This window comes from Gossypium hirsutum, chromosome A06 (genome assembly GCF_007990345.1).
Source record: "Gossypium hirsutum isolate 1008001.06 chromosome A06, Gossypium_hirsutum_v2.1, whole genome shotgun sequence".
Taxonomy (NCBI): Eukaryota; Viridiplantae; Streptophyta; class Magnoliopsida; order Malvales; family Malvaceae; genus Gossypium; species Gossypium hirsutum.
In genome coordinates this window covers 114454858-114461861 of record NC_053429.1, presented here as the reverse complement: position 1 = coordinate 114461861, position 7004 = coordinate 114454858, and the positions used below count along the sequence as shown (strand labels likewise).

The window sequence follows — 7004 nt, the reverse complement described above, 5'->3', positions numbered from 1 at the left end:
TGAACTGAATTTTCTGATCATATTCGAATAAGTTTTTAGTTTTTTTTATTGATGACATACTGATTTATTCTCGTGATGAGACCGAGCATGCCGAGCATTTGAGAGCTATTTTACAAATTTTGAGAGAAAAATAGTTATATGCTAAGTTCAGTAAAAGTGGGTTTTGGCTTAGAGAAGTTGGACTCTTGGGACATATCGTTTCAGGGAATGGTATTCAGGTTGATCCCAGTAAAATTTTGGTGATTGTTAATTGGAAACCACCAAGAAATGTGTAAGAGGTTAGGAGCTTTTTAGGCTTAGCCGGTTACTACCACCAGTTTTTCAAAATATTTTTGATGATTGCTACGCCTATGATGAGATTGTTGCGAAAAGATGTCAAGTTTGAATGGTCCAGAAAATTTCAGCAAGGTTTTGACAAGTTGAAAGCCTTCTTGACCGAGGCACCGATTTTAGTGCAACCTGAATCGGGAAAAAACTTTGTGATTTATAGCGATGCATCACTAAATGGATTAGGATGTGTGTTGATGCAAGAAGGTAAGGTGATAGCCTATGCCTCGAGACAATTGAAGCCACATGAGAAGAATTACCCGACGCATGATTTGGAATTAGTCGCTATTGCGTTTGCTTTGAAGATATGGCGACACCATTTGTACGATGAGAAATGTCATGTTTTTACCAACCATAAGAGTTTAAAGTATTTGATAAATTAGAAGGACTTGAACTTACGACAATGAAGATGGCTCGAGTTGCTGAAAGATTATAAGTTGGTGATTGATTATCACCCGGGTAAAGCGAACGTTGTCGCGAACACCTTGAGTAGGAAGGCCTCGTTTACTTTGAAGGCCTTGAACACGAGATTGACTTTATCTGATGACGGTTCTATTCTAGCCAAGTTAAGAGCTAGGCCAATGTTTAGTTAGCAGATTTGTAAAGCCCAGAAATGTGACAGTGATTTGCAAGCCGAGAGAGCTCATTGTGAATCAGTTAGTGATTCAGATTTTCATGTGGGATTTGATAACTATTTGATGTTCCGAGGTAGAGTATGTGTATAGAAGAATGATGAACTTATTCAGAAAATTCTTCATGAGGCGCATAATGGCTATTTATCTGTGCATCCAGGTAGTACGAAAATGTATAATGATTTAAGGGAAATGTATTGGTGGTCGGGCATGAAAAGAGATATCTCCGAGTTTGTTTCAAGATTCTTGGTATGCTAACAAGTGAAAGCTGAACACCAAGTGCCTTCGGGTTTACTTCAGCTAGTGATGGTACTTGAGTGGAAATGGGATAGGACTACGATGGATTTCGTAACGGATTTGCCTTTGACACCGGAAAAGAATGATGTTGTATGGGTTGTGGTTGATAGATTGATGAAATCGGCTGACTTTATACTGATACGTACTAATTATTCACTTGATAAGCTAGCTGAGCTATACATGCTGAGATTGTGAGATTACTTGGGGTGCCTGTTTCTATTATTTCAGATAGAGATCCGAGGTTTACGTCGAGGTTTTGGAAAAAGTTTCAAGAAGCCTTGTGTACGAAATTAAGTTTTAGTACCATATTTCATCCACAGACCAACGGTCAATTCGAAAGAGTAATTCCGATACTTGAAGATATCCACCGATGTTGTGTATTGGAATTCGAAGGTAGTTGGGAAAAATACCTACCACTAGTTGAATTCGCCTATAACAATAGTTTTCATTCGAGTATAAAGATGGCGCCTTATGAGGCAGTGTATGGCCGCACGTGTCAAACTGTAACACCCTTAACCCGTATCTGACACTGGATTAGGGTTAAAAGGCATTATCGGACATATCAGAACATTTCGCATTCATTACACAAACATCATATCATCATAGTCAAACATCAACATAAAGTCCATGATAAGCCATACAAGTAACATATTTTTAATCCCATTCTTGATGCGTTTTTGGATGATTTATTATATGAATTAGTGAATTTGATGCTCCTAATCTTTTAAATTTATGTTTCTATACTTAGGTGAGCATTGGAGAGTGAAAAGAGCAAAAATGAGCCAAAATTGGGAAAAAAGAGCTATTTCTAGGATCCACACGGCCTGGACATTTCCACACGGGCTGGCCACATGCCCATGTGAGCCACACAAGCTGGCCATACGCCCATGTGCCAGTCCGTGTCAATTTCGCACCCTGCTTCCCTATTACGTGGAAAAACCCAATTTTTAGGGTTTCTGAGCATTCTAAAGTCTATAAATACACACTAGAAGAGGACCTAAAAGGGGCACATGGCGTAAAAAGCAGAAATTACTCAAAGAACGCCAACGAATTCAACTCAGAAGTAGGATATCCTTTAATTCTGAAGATCTCCCTTCAATTTCTCTCAAAGTTTTTAGGCTTCTTTATGTTTTTTTGTTTTCCTATTTTTGAGATGTTTTTCCCCAAAATTATGAACTAAATTCCCTAGATACCAAGGGAAGATGAAACCTATGACGGATCTTATTATTTAATTTTCTGAAGTACATGATAAATACTTGTTTTTGTTCTTAATTATGTGTTATTAATTCTTGCCTTAATATTTTCAAGATATTAATTCAAGTTTGATATGCTTATTCAGTGGAGCAAAAGTCCCTATTTAAGAGTAGATCTAGCATAATTAAGTGGAGTTTATTGCAATCCTAAAAATAGGACGACATAAATCTGTTGGATTAGAGTCAAATCTAATAAGGGAATCCATAGATCGAATTAATGCGACAATATGAGTTTTAATTAGAATGAGATTCCAATTAATCAACCTAGAGTCAATTGTTCTTAGTCTCAAAAGAGATATTAACATGATTTAGGGATTTCTACGGATCAAGACAAGTGAATAAATCATTTAATTCAGAGTCAAAATAATAAGTGAAGTCTAGGTGGATTCTTCCTTGGGTATTGTCTTTATCATTGGTTTATTCGATTATTTCCTTCACTCTCTGTCGTGTTCATTAGTTAATTAGTTTAGTTAATTTTAGATTAAAACAAATCTCTTTTATTTTAGGCTAAATAATAGAAAGATAGTTAATACTAGTACTTTTAGTCCTTGTGGATACGATATTCTGGACTCACCACAGCTATACTACCATTTGATAGGTGCGCTTACCTTAGTCATGATCGTAGTCTAGTTTAGTGTTTCATAAAATGATCATCAAGTTTTTGGCACTGTTGCCGGGGACTAAAATATTAGGAACACTAGATTTTTATTACTTTAGCCATTTTTATTTTTATTTTGTTTTACTTTTAATTTACTAACTTTTCTTTTGGCAGGTTCCTTTAGTTTATGACTAGAAGAAACTTGTCAAGACCTTTAGTATTCGACAGTGAGATTGAAAGTACAGCTCACAAAAACCGTAGTGAAACGAGGTAAAGTCAATAAAATACAATAGAAGAGCAAGAGGATATTATTATTAATACTGAGGAGATGGTAAAAAATCATAATAATCAGTTACCTCCTGCAGTTGTTGTAAACCATGTAAATCTAAATCCTGCTCCTCATACTATGTACGATTATGCCAAGCCCAATTTAACTAGGGCTAAATCGAGTATTGTTAGACTTGTTGTTGCTACAAATAATTTTGAACTGAAGCCTAATATTATTCAAATGATTCAACAGTTTGTTCAGTTTGATGGTTTGCAGGACGAAGACCCAAATACTCATTTGGCTAATTTCCTAGAATTCTGCGACACTTTCAAGATAAATGGTGTTTCTGATGATGCTGTTCGGCTACGGTTATTCTCCTTCTCGTTGAGAAATAAGGCTAAGTAGTGGTTGAACTCCCTACCACGACATTCTATCACTACTTGGGATCAAATGACAGAGAAGTTTTTGCTGAAGTACTTTCCACCGGCTAAGACAACCAAATTGAGGAATGATATCTCTTCCTTTGAACAAATGAATTGAGAGACTTTATATGATGCATGGGAGAGGTATAAGGATTTATTGAGAAGCTGCCATCACCACGGGTTACCTCTATGGCTACAGGTTCAAACTTTTTATAACAGTTTGAACCCCTCAACTAGGTAATTGATCGATTCATCCGCTGGTGGGACTTTGAATAACAAAACACCTGAAGAGGCTTACGAGTTTATAGAAAAGATATCACTGAATAATTATTAGTGGCAAGTCATGAGGACAAAGCCAATAAAAGTAGCCGGTGTTTTTAACGTTGATGCGATTACCATGTTGTCAAATCAGGTAGAACTTTTGAATAAAAAGATTGATGGTTTATATGGTTCTACGCAGATACATGATGCAAATAGAGGAGGGAAACATCCAGAAAATCGATCCTACAACCTAAGCACAGAAGATGAACAAGTCAATTATATTGGTAATAATTTTAGACCACAGAATAATCCATATAGTAACAATTATAATATAGGTTAGAGGGACCATCCCAACTTCTCTTGGGGTGTTCCAAGCTTTCAACCACCTTACCAGTAGGAGAAGAAGCCGAACCTTAAGGAGATGTTGATGAAGTTTATTTCAGTGTAAGAAACTCTTTTCTAAAACACCGAAACAGTGCTCAAAAATCAACAAACATCGATTCAAGGGTTTAAGAATCAAATCGATCAATTGGAAAAGATGATTTCAGAACGACCACAAGGTAGCTTGCCAAGAAACACTAAAACTAACCCAAAAGAGGAACTTCATCCGATCACTGTTCGAGATGAAGAAGGGTTAACTGAATCTGAATCTAAACCGAGGCAAGAAACTATGGTAAGCAATGGTAAGGTTGAGGTGAGCCAAAATAAGCAAGATTCGGTCGGTAAGGAATATAAACCTCATGTGCCATATCCAAATGCGACAAGGAAAGACCACACAAACGAACAATTTGATAAATTCCTTAAACTATTGAAAAAATTACATATTAACTTACTGTTTATTGCAGCTCTTTCGCAGATGCCAAATTTCGTTAAATTTTTAAAGGAGCTTTTAGAAAATAAGCGAAAGTTAGATGATTCATCGCATGTGGAGCTAAATGAAGTGTGCTCAGCCATTTTGCAGAATAAACTACCCAACAAATTGAATGATCCAGGGAGTTTTACTATTCTTTGTTTAATTGGTAGTTTAAGTGTTAATAATGCTTTGGCTGATTTAGAGGCTAGTATTAATGCCATGCCCGACAAAATGTTTAAGCAACTAGGTCTTGGGAAACCCAAACAAACTAGGATGAACATTCAATTAGTAGATAGAACAATTAGATTTCCTAGGGGTATTGTTGAAGACGTACTCGTCAAAATTCATAAATTTATTTTCCCAATTGATTTTGTTGTTCTAGACATGGATGAGGATAGTGACATACCATTAATTTAGGATGACCCTTTTTAGCAACTGCTAGAACTATCATAGAGGTTGGTACAAGTAAGTTAATACTTCATGTAGGATGACACAATTAAACTCCAAGCTTGTGATTCTGTTAGGATATCTAGTGATCGAGATGATATTACAAGTTTTGTTAATGTTAATAACCTTGTGGCTCAACATTCTTTACAGGAAACACCTCAGAAAAACGTGACAGAGCCGTAGTGCAATTTACATAACAAAAATAGAACAAATCTTGAAGAAAGAAGATTACAAATCAATGAACTAGATGAATGGCGGACACACGTCAAAGAGAAACTTAAAATACACGATGAGCCAAAGTGACTCCATAACGAGCTTAACGATAGGACGAACCAATTTAAGACTGGTGATCAGGTATTGTTGGATAAAACGGGCCCTCGAATCGCCACTTTAGAGCCTAATGCAAATGGTGCAACTCTTTTTACAGTACTGAATATTTTCTCATATGGTACAGTTGAGGTAAGTCATTCTAAATTTGGCACTTTTAAGGTAAATATTACTCAGCTAAAACCTTATGTTGATAATACAATTGATAGTGAGAAAGAGGAGTTTCGACTCCGTGAACCACTGTAACCGTGTGAATACGAGGTAAGTCAAGCTTACACATTAAATAAGAGCTTCTTGAGAGGCAACCCGAGTGTTAACATTGCTATCTTAACATTATTTCACGATTTTTTTAAAACTTAATTAATTTTCAAAATCTAAAAAAAAATTGTGTTTTTGACCTACATAGCTTGGCCACACGGGTGTGTGGAGCACACGGCCTGGCCACACAGGCGTGTGGGATCTCACAAGGGCATGAGAGAAGCGAAGGAAAACACACAGCCTGAAGACACGGCCATGTGACCCACACGGTCTGGACACACAGGCGTGTCTTAGGCCGTGTGAAACCTGGAGCTAATTTTTTTTCAAAGTCAAAGAGTTTCACGGTCTAGCCACACGGGTGTGTGGAGCACACGGCCTGACCGCACGGGCGTGTGGGATCTCACATGGGCATGGGAGAAGTAAAGGAAAACACACACGGCCTCGCGACATGGCCATGTGACCCCCACGGCTTGGACACACAGGCATGTCCATGGTCATGTGAAAACTGGGTTAATCACCCCAATTTTATTTTATTTTATTTATTTTTAATTGTTATATTATTTATTTTTATTTTACTAATTAATTAATTAATTTATTATTCTTATACTTATATTTAAATTTTTTTATATTTTAATTTTTATTATTTTAATTTCTATTTTGTTATTTCTATTTTTTTTCTTTCTTATTTTTTTTACTATTATTATTACAATTACCTTTTAAGTTTATTGATATCATTGAGTTTTTTTTTATCTTTCTTTTTAATTTTGTCTTAGTTGTTTTATTTTATTTTATTTTTTTCTCTTCAACTTATTTTCATTATTATCTTTTGAAAGATTTATGGTTGTTTCTAATCGAGTTATAACCCCTTAATCTTCTTTATTATTTGTGTTTATTTTCTTGTTAGTTTGCTCGGAATCATGAGTTACATTTAGATTTGATTGCAATTCTGCTTTTCACTATTCTGAAAATTTCATCCAATATTTAGGGCAGTTTCAGTTTTCTCCCTCTCTTATGATATTCTATTTATACTGTGATTATATATGTTTGTATATTGAGGACAA

General features: G+C 35.7%; 1 non-coding gene across 1 annotated transcript; it reads right to left on the bottom strand.

Moving 5' to 3' along the window:
• Positions 1–3873: 3873 nt before the first annotated feature.
• Positions 3874–3980, bottom strand: LOC121231340 (small nucleolar RNA R71). Its single transcript, XR_005929400.1, has one exon. It is a non-coding gene; the product is annotated as a small nucleolar RNA R71 (small nucleolar RNA).
• Between the last annotated feature and the right edge of the window lie 3024 nt (positions 3981–7004).